Genomic DNA, 13,977 nt, shown 5'->3' with positions numbered 1-13,977 from the left:
CCAACTTGGGTAACAAAGTTCAGGATGATTTGTACCTTATATATAAAGCCTGATTGACATCCGTTTATTTTATTGAAACTGAATTTTTTTTTTTTCCTGAAAGTACTGTAGATAAATGTAAAAGTTAACTAAACTAGTACAATGAGACCTATGAATAGTACATAAAAACATAGTAAGGCTAAATAATAGCAAAAATAAACTGAATAGTAAAATTAACTAGATTTTTAATTTTTGATAAACACACACATATGAGAGTTGAATTATATGTCATTCAGGCTTTTTGATGCTGGCAAGTGCAATTCACGTGAGCCAATATCTATCAATATATTTACGGAATATACAATGTAGGAGCATTTGCCATTTGCTTTCCGTTATGATAAAAGGCATTAAATTGGGTTAAAACGTTAAGAGTGTGGGTCTGTGTGGTGTTCCTGGGCTTTAATCTGGGCATACTGGAGGCCCTTCTTGCCCTTGGGGCTAACCTTTTTAAGCATTTGTGTACTCCTATTAGTAATGCAATGAAGAGCTGTGTTCATTACCTAAAACATGATGTTGTATGAAAAAGAAGAATTTAGCAACAAAAGTTAAAAAGAAACAAGAAAAAGCAACATCAACATAACGTTCCTTTATTCTTGAAAAATTTTCAGCTACATTCAAATTTGTTTGAAATGTGGGACTGATGACTTTTTGATCCTTTCAACACTTTGAATTTAGTTCTAAGATCTGTGATTTTTCTTTCCTATTAACCTAACACCCCCATTTTTGCAATAATAGTTGATACTCCAACTGGCCCATATATAAAAAGTCACGTGAGTAGTAGTCTATCATTATGGAGTAGTAGTAGTCTATGTTCACCTTTATTTTTATATCTAAATTATTTTAAAAAAAAACTTTTTACAAACTTTAGAGACTAAAATAGTATTTTACTCAAAAAATTATCATGCCCAATGCGTGGGTTTGTGACTAGTATATATAAAATTAGAGATCATAAGATTGTGCCATGTGGCGGATTCCTTGAGGTTCTCTTTATTTAGGTTTCTACTTCAACAAAGTTTGCATTTATATCTTAGTATTATTTCATTGAATTAGCTAATAGAGTAAATGCATCTATAGTTGTGCATTAATTATCTTATATGAAATGAATTGATATAATTATTTTTATAAACTCTATATAAGAAATGATTTTTAGTTGGAATAATAATAATAAATTTAGAATATGATATTGTTCCTCATAAAAAAATTAAATATTTGTAAATTCACAAAAATTAATCGTAACCATTAAAATTTCCTAACTCCTTATGTAATTAGAAAGATTACTAATAGAATAAATATGTTTATTTTGTTATATTAATTATTTTAAGCATAATGAAATTTTAATATAATTTTTTCTAAGATATATATGAGAAGCAATTGATTTTTTTTTATGAGAAAAAAAATTCATTTGAAATATGGTATTCTTGCTCAAATTTAGTTGTTTTTGCAACAATTGAAACAATGTCCAACAAAAGGGGGGAAAATAATAACACACAATCAAGAATTAAAAAAAAAAAAATAAAATTGAAGGATATTTACATTTTTTTGGTAGGCATGAAACATGCCTTATCTATTCATGCAATTTTCAATTTGTAAACGTGCACGTGCGCGCACACACATACATATAGTATGACCAAATCACTACACTACACTACACTTATTGTCTTTCTATTTTGTCTATAAAATAACTAAAGATTACAATGTTTTACAAGGAAATTTATTGAATTTTTATTTTTATACATCAATAGTTGAATGTGGGGATTTGAACCCTCATGTTTATGTTGGAAACACTACGAGGTGTCAATCAATTAAGTTACAAGATTCTTGAAAAAAATTATTGAAATATTGAAAAAAAAACTAATAATAAGTTATATCGCATATCATGTAGGAATTCAGCTAGTAATAATAATAATAATAATAATAATAATGATGATGATGATGATGATGATGATGATGAACAAATCACGTGGACGCAAAACCAAATTGGATATATTAAGCTCACCTGCCCCTCTGTACAAAGCTTAAACAAAAATTTCTTTTTAATCTTGTGTTGTGATGGAGAAATTGATCAATGACAATGCGTATAATGTTCATACGAGCGCACCTAGAGGTGGGATAAATTCATTCGAAAATACTATAAAAGAGTGACTATCGAATAACTGAATAATGGAGAGAAATCCAAAAACCCAAAAAACGATTATAGAAACATTCTACTCCGATTCCAATTTAGAAACGTACTACTCTAATTCTGATTTGGTGCTTGATCTCAAGTATATTATTTCCCTACTATTTAGAAATATGTTCAAGCTTACATTTCCAATTTTCTATTGAAGAACTAATAAGAGATTAGGGTTAATTTAGCTGATTATGAATAGATAAAAGAACAGTTTCTCTTTCCAACTTTTTGTTAATACAATTGTATTGAAGAACTAATAAGAAATTAAGCTAAATTTGGCTAATTATGCATAGATAAAAGAAAATTTTCTCCATGAATACATTGCTTTGCTTGCTTTGAAAAATCTGCTGATGAACAACAATGGAGTAATTAAGAAATTTATTTATTATATTGTTGATGTATAGCATTTTATCGGAAGAAATTATTGTCAAAGTGATTAGGTGAAAAGTGAAGAATAGACTGGAAAGTGGCAGCAACTGTAATACTATTCAAAACAGGGCAATTTGCTATTTCTAGGGCATTTATTAAGATTCTTTTCTAAAGAATACAAGCAGCTAAAATATTGTATTGTAATGGTTTTTATTGTTCTCTATGTAATGTTTTCAATTATTGTGTTGTGGTTGTTTTGCTTTTGTAGTTGCAATGTTGTGTTTTGGTGCTAAATTTCTTGTACATTTGATCTTTAAAATGAAATTTGTTCATTCATAAAATAATATTAAAAGTTTCGTGTTAGAAATGGTTCATTTGGACTGATATAGTTGCCCTATAATTTTAGGAAATGTTATAGCACGCATGAGTGGTCTTTTTATGATTAAATGTTTGTGATGAGTGGTCTCTCATTTTCCTCGTTTGTTGAATTTCTGGATCTATGCTCATTTTGCTGATATTTTTAGTCTATTGAACTTGTAAACTCTTTCTTTGTAAGTAATGTTAATCTTTACCAACAAAAAATTATGAGATGAAGGGTGAGATGTGAGTTCAAAATCCATGGAGTGCATGTCTAATTTTGCGTTATTTTTTTGCTATATAATTTTTGTATGAAATTCTCAAATATTATTGTATTATATCTTCAAATAAGTAAAGCATCTCTCAATGAATTTTGTTTTTACCTTAATATTGTCCATTTAGACACCTTAATTATTATTCTTTATTTTAGGTTTTATCATTATGCCGAGAAAAAGCAAACGATACATATAGAAATATAGTGAGCATACTATAGTGATACATTATGCTCACTATATTTCATAGTATAGTGAGCATACTATATAATGAAATATTGTGAGAAGTTGCAACAATCCATGTTGGGATTATGGCAGTGGCTAAACACTAAATCTATCACTCAATAGATGTTGTTTTTACTTTAATATTGTCTATTTAGACACGTTAATTATTATTATTACTAGTAAGTTATTTGTGTGATGCACGAATAATTTTGTGATATTTTATGTAAGATGGTTTTGGAGAATATAGTACATTAATTATAAAGAAAAAGTAAACTAAATTAGAGTAATGAAACATATACATCATATACATTTTTTTTTCCATACCATTCAAGGGAGAAAATATTATATCAATTCATGTTAGAGTAGGACTAGCTGCTAGAAACCAACAAAAGTGCATTGGCACACGAGTTGCCAAGCAAGCTACAACTCTCAAGTCCTTTACAACTACAGTGGGTACCCAAAAGACATCACAGCAAACACCATTTTGATTTAAAAACCTTAGATCAGTTAGCCTAGTACTATCTAACCAATCAATAGCTGTGTTGTGCCTATAAGTTTGTATAAGACTTCTGCTATTGCTAAGAACCTAAATCTTCTGAAATCCTTGACTCTTTGCTATCAGAACAGCTTCAAGCATAGCCTCCAGCAGTGCTCCAGTTGACGTCCGAGCATTACTACTAATAGCTCCAAAAAACACCTTCTCCCCTTGAATTGTTAGACCCTCATAAACAGTACCATATCTATGAAACTTTCTGCTTCTACTATTTACAATCTTGAAAATTATCTACCAATCCCCTGCTACACTCTGCCTCCCTGATCTGCTCTGTTCTGATGCACTCTCCCTTCCTGATTTGATGCCACTGCCCTCCCTGCCTCCTGGATTGTTCCTGTTTGAGATTGTATCTCTGTACTTGCAAGCTAGGTGTTGAGCAGGTAGTATTACTTCCATTGGATTTAGGTTAATCCCTTGGTGAATTACTTTGTTTTTACGAGTCCATAGTGTCCAAAGTATGGTAAAGACATCCTGCAAAAAACACATTGAATCCACACCATTCCTATTATGACTTGAAATGAGTTGCTCAATCCACTATTGGACAGATAAACGGTTGAATTCAGTTGAATGAATAGATAGCATAGAGTCATGCCAACAAGCCCTGGCAAGGGGGCAATGAAGAAAAAGATGAGTGAGGCTTTCTTCCTCCTAATTACACATTGGACAACATTTGACATTAGTGATGCCCCTGATGTGTAGATTGAGTAAAGTAGGAAGACAATTGTGCATAAGTTTCCACATGAAAGTACTGATTTTCAAATGAACTTTGATCTTCCAAAAAGACCTCCACCAGCCATTCTGAGCATGCCAAGGTCTAGGTTGTCTTGCTATGTCTTGGGCAATCAACTCATACGCTCTCTTCACTTGATAATTCCCATCCCTTGAAAACTTCCAAAGAAGCTTATCCTGCACAGAATCAGTCTTGGGTATAGGTATTTGAAGAATTTCAGCTGCTTGAGGAAACGGGTACAACTTTCTCACCAAATCCACTTTCCAAATTCTATTATGATGATCAATCAGATCCCCCACAGTGCCTGTTGGGAGTTGATTTTGTGGTACTTGTAAATTTCTATGTGTGAACCAATTCCTATGATTTAGGGGAATGCTATACCCATTTCCAACTCTCCACCTACCCTCCTTCAAAAGGTGATTTTCTTGCTGGATGATACTTCTCCAAACCCATGAATAATGAGGTTTTGACCTACAATCCTGAATAGTACCAGCTGGGAAATACCTAGCCTTAAAAGTTTTAGCTACAAGGAGTTGAGGATTCCGACTTATTCTCCAATACTGTTTGTGAAGCATGGCCTAATTCATATGCCTGAACTTCTTAATGCCCAATCGACCGAACTTCTTAGGTTGACTAACCTTATCCCAGTGAACCAAATAAAGTTTGTTCTCACTGCAATCATGACCCCACCAAAATGCTCTTATGATTGAATCTATCTTATTATACACATATTCAAGAATTTTAAAGCATGCAAAAGTGTATAAGGGTAAGGATTGAAGAACAGAAGTAATTAAGGTTGTTCTACCAGCTTGGGATAAAAGTTTGATTTTCCAACCTTGAAATTGCCTTTAATTTATCGATGAGGAATTGAAAGTCAGCAATCCTATTACCTCTCAACTTAAAATGAACACCAAGATACTTACTGGGTTGTTGAACCAAATTAATCTGGAGGGTTCTAGCAAGGGCTTGTTGTTCCTCCAAAGGCATGTTAGGTGAGCAAAACACATCAAATTTGGCAAGATTGATAGACTGGCCTGAGATAGAACCGTACCAATTCAGGATGATTTGAAGATTTTGTACAGAGGCATTGTCCTTCCTAAAAAACAACAATGAGTCATTCGCAAATAACAAGTGAGAAAAAGAGAGTCCACACATATACATTTTGAAATATTAAAAATTAGTTCAGTAGCAATTTTGTTTTATGAAAGTACATTTTTACCCCCTTAACAATATCATTAATTCTTTTAAGAGTATTATTATAGTCATAAATTTTTCTATAGCATTTTTACAAACTGTTAAGGTATCAAATTTTTATTGGTTCGCATTTGGGCCCACCATTTACATTATTTTTTACCACTCGTTACATCAGAATTTGTAAAAAAGTTTGCAACTCTAGAATTTTTCACATTTGAAAGGCCAAAATTTTATAGATCTAAAATCTAAAACAAAATATACAAGCCTAAAAAAATTAGTCCAATAGCAAAAATTACTAATATTAAAACTACAAAAAATGAAGCCTAATCAACCAATTTTACCCAAAACAAACAACTTGACCCTTTAAAATTTTTTAAACAAAATAATTTTATTCTTATCAACAACTAAGCAGCAGTAGAGTCAAAAGCCAAAATCACTACACACAACCAACAGCAAAACCGCCCCCTAACTCTAAGTTCTAGCTTTGTCTCTAAAGAGTAAGTGACGTCCAAGACGTGCCATATGATTGGCAAACCGATTCAGCCCTCCAAAAAGTGAAAAGCATCAACTTTGAGTCCACTCTTCTCTAGAATTGAATAATCTCCTTGAAATGAAATGTTAGTATAGGAAGGGGGTCCTTGTTCATCAGATAAGCAATGGCATCTTCACAGTCCCCAACAATAAGTCGGTTTTAAAAAAAAAAAAATAGTGAAAAGGTTTAGGAATCAAGTTACACCGATGGTAGCAACAATAATACTGAACGATTTCTTTAAACGCCTTACAAATGCTTTTCTTCTTAGATTTCTCATTTTCTTCCCTACGCCTTACCGATGCTTTCTTCTCAATGATAGTTTTTTTGTTTTAATATATACATCCTATGTGAAATGGAGAGTTTTTTTTTTTTTTTGAGAGACACACACAGATAAGGGAAAGGGGATGAGATAAGGGAATACACTCACATGCCAACACCAAAACTGCATGCATGTGAAATGGAGAGTAGATACTAAAACTTAACGGACAAAAAGAAAATGTACAACTATTCGATATTTTTAAATGTATATGTGGCATAAATTTATATAGGCGCGTAGCGCGATAAGGAGTGGTAAAAAAAAAAAGTCAAAATTTCGCTTTTATATTCTTGATTATTATTATTCTTTATTTCAAGTTTCATATTTATGCCAAAAAAAAGCAAATGATACATATAGATATCTGGTGAGCATGCTATAGTGATACATTATTCTCACTATATTCCATAGTATAGTGAGCATAATATAGTGAGAATTTGCAGCAATCCATGTTGGGATTATGGTAGTGGCTACACATACAAAAATAGAGCCCCATTGGTTGATGTGGCAGACTACGATATTGGACTTTCTTGGCTGTTGAAGAAAATGACTCCACATGCTGATATGCGCGATTGGTTTTTTTTTTTGTAATTTTTTAAAGTCTAATCATTATAATCAAGGCAAAGTACAATCTTAAAATTCAAGATTTCCAAGTATATCGAAAATTAAATGCATCAATAGGCTCTGGGGAGACATTAAGGGTTCAAATATAGCACCTACAACAATCTAGCATTGCAATTCCACCACCATGCACATATAGAAACTAATATATTATAACAAAATGTACTATTGCATTACAAACTTTCATCATTTACATATAATTAGTCTTTAACTAGAAGCTACTCAAACATACACAAAATTTATATTTTTTCACAAATAGTAAAGTTCTATATCTTAATTTGGATATAAGAAAACTTACCATATATAACACAAAATTTCTCCATCGATTCCTTCTAGTCAAGCCTCTCGGTCCGTCATTATACCCTGAGAGGTAGAAAGAATTACAATCCCCATCCCACCTAAAATTCTAGGAATTCGTTGATAACTAGAATAGATTCGTAGACCGGGTCGACTGATCCGTTTTAAATTTAAAACAGTTTTACATGGACCTTTCCTATTCCTTCTATGCCGTAGGGTTAAAACCAATTTTTTTTTTTGTTGTTTTCCTAATGTTTCCTCACATTTTCAATAAAACCTCCTCTTAACAATATTTTAACAAGGTTTTTGGTGAGGTTAGTAGATGGTATTCGAACCGTTTCTTTTCAATTCATGACAGCATTGCATATAGAAATTATTATATCAGCAATAGTGTCTTTACCCATGATAAATTAAAATTATTGTTACCCCCGAACTTTGATATAATCAACATGCTTTTTTCTTTCTATTTTATGAATTGTTAAAGATATATGCGTGAGACAAATTTACTAATTAATCTAGTTTACTCTATTCATATTTACAAAAGTTTTCCAAAATGACAACTATAATTAGTGTTTGACTATGCAATCACTTCCAAATTTTCAGCTATGCTATCTGAAAAATTTTCAAGTAAAATATACTATCTAAGATGTTTCTCCATTGTGCAATAATGTCCAAAATGTTGTCTAAAAAACTGTCCAAAAATGAAGTCCATTAGCTATGCAGTATAATGTCCAAAATACTATCCAAAAGAGTTTTTCTTCATACTTCATTATTTTTTAGCAGAGCTCTAAAAAAAAAAAAAAAGAACGATATTAGGGGAAAAGAAAAATAAACAAAAGCACATATTACAGCTCCCCCTCCCCCTCTAACATAACAAGTTTAAGGTTATAGAATGTACTTGATTCAAGTGTGACATTGAAGTACTTTCTTGAAACATTCTTGTAGAGTTAAACATAGGATAAACAACAAACATTTCCGGGGAAAACAATGATGTATGAAGATCTTCTAAAAAAAAAAAATGAAAATTGTAACAAATGATTAAACTTAACAAGCAAAAATAAGAAATAGCTTCTGAAGCTTGTGAAATGGTTGCATCTTTTATTTTTCTTATGTTCTTTTTTTCCAAATGATTTTCTTGAAGCATTGTTGTAGAGCTAACCATAGGATTAGCAATAGACATCTTCGGGGGAGAAAAATGATGATTGAACATTTTCTTAAAAAAGAAAAAGAAAAAAGAGAGGAAATAAGAACATACCATTAAACTCAACAAGCAAAAAATAGGAAAAAGAAAGCTTGAGTATTAGTTTTGTACTTACCATGTACCATAGAAATAGCTTTTGGAGCTTTTGAAGTGGTTACATTTTTCACTTTCTTTTTTCTTTGTTTATTTTCCATTTGATTTTTTATTCTAAAATTGGTTATCCTTTCTTTCTCATATGTGGCGGATCAAGGATTGGTCTTTTACCATCTAAGCAAGGTTGCACATCATCATCATCATCTATGAGATCTTGAGGACATTTTTTACCAACATCTTTCACCCTATTTGTATTTGCTAAACTCTTTTCAAGCATGCATGATAGCTCTCTTAGACAATCAATTGCTAATTTGGTCCCATTATCGGTCAATGCAACCTTATCACAACATTTATATCACAAAAGATTTAAGTTGCTCATACACAATACATGAGTTGATTTCTCATTTGATTTAAATGAATCAACAAAGCAATACAACCTTTTCTTGGCATTTTTTGTCCATCTACTTGATATATATTTGTCAGGTATATTATTCACAAGAAACATTCTTAAAACATGGCAACATAACAACCCTAAAGTCTCAAATAATTTGCAATCACAACAAATATTTAATTTAGCCTAGTTAAAATGCACAATATGATCCCTTCTACTCTCTCCAGAGCTTAGGCTGCGTTTGTTTCGGGTGTAAAAAGAATTCGGAAAATATTTTACACCACCGGGGGTGTTCGGCTTGGCCGAAAAACTAAGTCAAATGGAAAATCATTTCCATTGACTGTAAAATATGAAGGCCTGAAGTGTAAAATAGATTACATATCTATTTTACCTTCAAACCATTTTCAAAAAAAAAAAAAAGAATCGAACCAAGAGAGAGAGAGAGAGAGAGAGAGAGTGAGAAAGAGCCGCCCATCGTCAGAGAGAGAAAGGCCGGTCACCTGAATTTGAGATCGACTCCACCGCCGTCTAGGCCGTGCCTCTCACTGCCGATCAAGCAAAGCTCGACTCCACCGTCGATTTGCCCTGTTTCTCTCTTCCTCCCTTTGCTACCCATGTCACCGATCTACCTTTTTTCTCTCTACCCATGTCGAGCAAACCATCGCAAGACAAGCGACCAACTGTGACCCAGTCGCCTCCGCCGTGCGATCTTGCCTCTGCCACCTCTAAATCGAACCCAGTCGCCCCTCTCTTCCTTCTTCTCTCAATTTAACCAGATTTGATGAATTTTTTTGTTTGGTTTTGTTTCTTTTGTGTTTATCTATTGAGAAATGATATTATATATTTGTTTGGAAGTTGAGAAAATGTGAGCAATAAGTAGAAAATGTGTTTTCTATAATATTTTCAAGATCACAACCAAACACTAAAAAATATTTTTCGAAGTATTTTTTAAAATGCCACCAAACACCTGAAAATATTTTCTTTTCTAAAAAATATTTTCACCTGAAAATATTTTACACTTGGAAAACGTTTTACATAGAACCAAACATAGCCTTAGTGAATATGTAAAGTTATCCTTACAATGATTAGTTTCAACACAACACAATCCCATACTTGAATTGAACTCTTCTTCAAACATTCCAAACAAAACAAGAGTATAAACTTTAGCAACATGACTTAAAATGCCTCCATGCTTATGAACTTTCCCAGGTACACCATTCTTGCAACGAAAATCTTCATTTATTTCATTGTGTCACATTTGTGCTACCTTTTTCTCATAAAATTTAAAAACTTCCATAAGTGAAGTAGATGTTTTCATAATTTGAAAAACACTATTTGTACTCTCACTTCTTTGGGTAGACTTCATTTTTACAGAAAAGAAATCTAGATTGAAAGTTGGGCACCACTTTTCTCGAATTTGGTATAACCTATCAAGCCATGCATTATCTTTTAAATTATACCTCTCAATCATTTCACTCTAAGTTGAGTCAAACTCCATTTCTTTTGAACATCATCATATAAACAATGATTAAATCTTTGATTAAAATCTTGAATACCATAGATTCCAACAAGGTTTTTTTGAGCATTTTTATTAATATGCCATAAACAAAGTCGATGACAAGACTCAGTGAAAATCATATTAATAGCGTTTGTCATTGCTTGGTCTTGATTTGTAAAAATAGATTTTGGTTGCCGACCTCCCATTGCAATCAAAAAATTCTCAAGCAATCAAATTAATGACTGAGTTGTCTCATCTATTAAAAAAGCACAACCAAATAAAACATTGTTCTAATGATGGTTGATTCTCACAAATGGTGCAAAAATTAAGTTGTACTTATTAGTTCGATACGTAGTGTCAAATATAAAAATATCCACAAAAGAGTCATAATCTAATTTTGACCTACCATCTCTCCAAAAGAAATTTGCAATTCTATTATCTTGGTTTACTTGCACTGAATAAAAAAACATTGAATCTTCACTCTATTTATCTTTGATTAATAATACTTTGCCCATCACCAGCTTCCATAATTTCTTTTCATTTTGTTTGCACAAAATTATGACAATCTCGTTTAGAGAACCTAACATTATTTGCACCACCAAGTTCTTTTGATAAAAATGAGTAAGACTTTGTTGCTTTTATACCTGAACAAACCATTGTGCTAATTATATTCCTTCCCGATCTCAAGTTACATCTTTCTTCTGAAGTTGCAAATTCATGATTGTGTGTGTCATTTAAGTGTAAAACACTCCAAATATTATTTTTTACATCAAACTGGATTCTAGCACGACAACTCATTCTTACATCTAATTTATGATACTTTTTAGCATTAGAAGGGTCTTCAAACTCTTTATAACCTTGTTTTGAACACACAAATTCTTATTGCCTAATAACACCATTATACTCTCGTTTAATCGCTTTTCAAATGCTAAATCTCCTTTTTAAAGCATACTCATTATAAAGGTTATATGCTTCTTCTTCATAGCTCACTTGCATTCCAATTTTAATTTCAACACATTCACTCCAAGTTACATTTTCAAAATTTTCCCTTTTATCACTGTCCCCAACAGCAACAAAAGCATTTTTGAAAAATCCATGACAAGTCGAACCTAATCATGAAAAAAAGATATGTTGAATGAACATCATGAAAAGATCTCTCTCTCTCTCTCTCTCTCTCTCTCTCTCTATATATATATATATATATATATATATATATAACATAAATTAGCACAAAGTCATAAAAAAGAATTGCGGCTAGCCACCTGCTAGTCCTTAGTCATAAACACACACGCACACACACACACACTTAAGTGGGCTTTACACAAATGTTCAAAATATCGTAATTTTCCATAATAACTCAACCAAAAACTTAAACTAAAAAAGGAAAAAAAAGATAGCTAGATTGTATACCTCAGAGGAGGATCTTAGGAAGAAACTATTAACTAAAATCAATTCTCTCAACAAAAACAATGGAACAAACGCATCACATCCATCCCTGCACCAAGAAAAAAAAATTATTACAAGGAATGAAACAAATTGTGAAACTATATTTTAGAATTTATTTTAGAATATATTTTCTTATTTATCAAGTTTTACAAAGCCATTAAATAGGCCTTTAAGTTTGTAAACGTTTTTTTCAAAGTTTATTATCAATAAAAATTTAAATTTTTGTCTATGGTTTTTTCTGGTGAATTTGAGACCTATCACTTTGTGGATTTAAGGAAACTCTCATGGATTTGAGATTTACTACCAGAAATTAATAGTTTCTATTTCATCAAAGACAGTATCGTGTGTGCTTTCTTCAGGTTTCTGCGACATCACTCATGCCATTGTTTTTTGTTAGCAATGTCAAATTTCTTCAACTATGTTAGCTACGGTTGCACATTGATTCTTCTTTTGAATGTTCATTTGATTTTCATAATTTGTAACCTTGAATTAAACAATACACATATATGAATAGTTTGGAAACTAAGAATTGTCAGCTTGAGATTTCACTTTTATTTTCTAGCTTTTTCTTGATTGTTTGTTCTTTGTAATTGTGCTATGTTTTTTATGCACCAAAAAAGGGTTCCTATTTGTTTCCATCACTTTTAATAAATTTTTTATCAATTTTCTTTTCCATTAATTTTTTACCAGTCTAAAGTTCTGTGGCTTTACTTTGGGTTTAGATGCTTTTTATTATTATTATTATTATTATTATTATTATTAAGCTGGCATCCCGTACTTGATATGTGACATATTTCTCAATAATTGTGGACATTTGAATGGTTTCCTTACAATTTAAAATAATTCAAATAAATATTTCGTTAAACAAAGTTTACTATTTGTTCCATTTCTTCTAATAAATTTTTTATCAATTTTATTTTCTAATAATTTTTTACCATTCTAAACTTTTGTGGCTTTTCTTTGGTTTTTTTATACTCTTTCTAATTTTTTTTTTTAAATTTTAAGAAACTCAATTTGAGAGTTTGTAATGACATGCTTCGGGCTTTAAGCATTTGTATGTTTGATATGTGAGGGATTTCTCAATAATGGTGGACATTTGAATGGTTTCCTTATAATTTAAAATAATTTAAACAAAATTTTTGTTAATAAATTATCCCGCACAAGGCATGAGTTATTACTTAGCTTAAAAAAAAAAATTTACTAGGTATAAAGCTTTAGGCTTTTACAACTGAGCAAGATATCTTAAAGAAAAGAATAAAAGAAAAACGGTTCAAAATCCGAAAATTTCTTTAACAATCTACTTAGTATAATCTGAATTAAAATTTACTATTTGATTGAGATTTTTTAATATGTCAGTTTTTATAATTACAAACCAACAAATTATGTCATTACAGACTTATATATGCCTATATAGGCAACAATTAAATCCTAGATTAAGCCATAGCCCCCAAAAAAAAAAAATTTCCTTTAGGGTGGTTGTTCATTTTGAATCTCTCATGGGAAGTTTTCGTTTTTTTGAGACGAGGGGCAGGTATGTTACAATCTCAATTGGTGAGATGTTTGGGTATACTGTTGTATATCTCATTTGCTTAAATTTTCCATGTGATGCAATTATATGGCACTATAATATCCATTCTTTCTTAGGTATATTATATGCCTGAATTATCATATGTATA

At 31.3% G+C, this 13,977-nt stretch overlaps 1 pseudogene; it reads right to left on the bottom strand.

Moving 5' to 3' along the window:
* Positions 1 to 9,090: 9,090 nt before the first annotated feature.
* On the bottom strand, positions 9,091 to 12,673 carry LOC142630187 (protein FAR1-RELATED SEQUENCE 5-like; annotated as a pseudogene).
* Between the last annotated feature and the right edge of the window lie 1,304 nt (positions 12,674 to 13,977).

This window comes from Castanea sativa, chromosome 1, assembly GCF_040712315.1.
Source record: "Castanea sativa cultivar Marrone di Chiusa Pesio chromosome 1, ASM4071231v1".
NCBI lineage: Eukaryota > Viridiplantae > Streptophyta > Magnoliopsida > Fagales > Fagaceae > Castanea > Castanea sativa.
The sequence above is the reverse complement of the archived record's forward strand: the minus strand, read 5'-3'. Positions and strand labels throughout refer to the sequence as shown.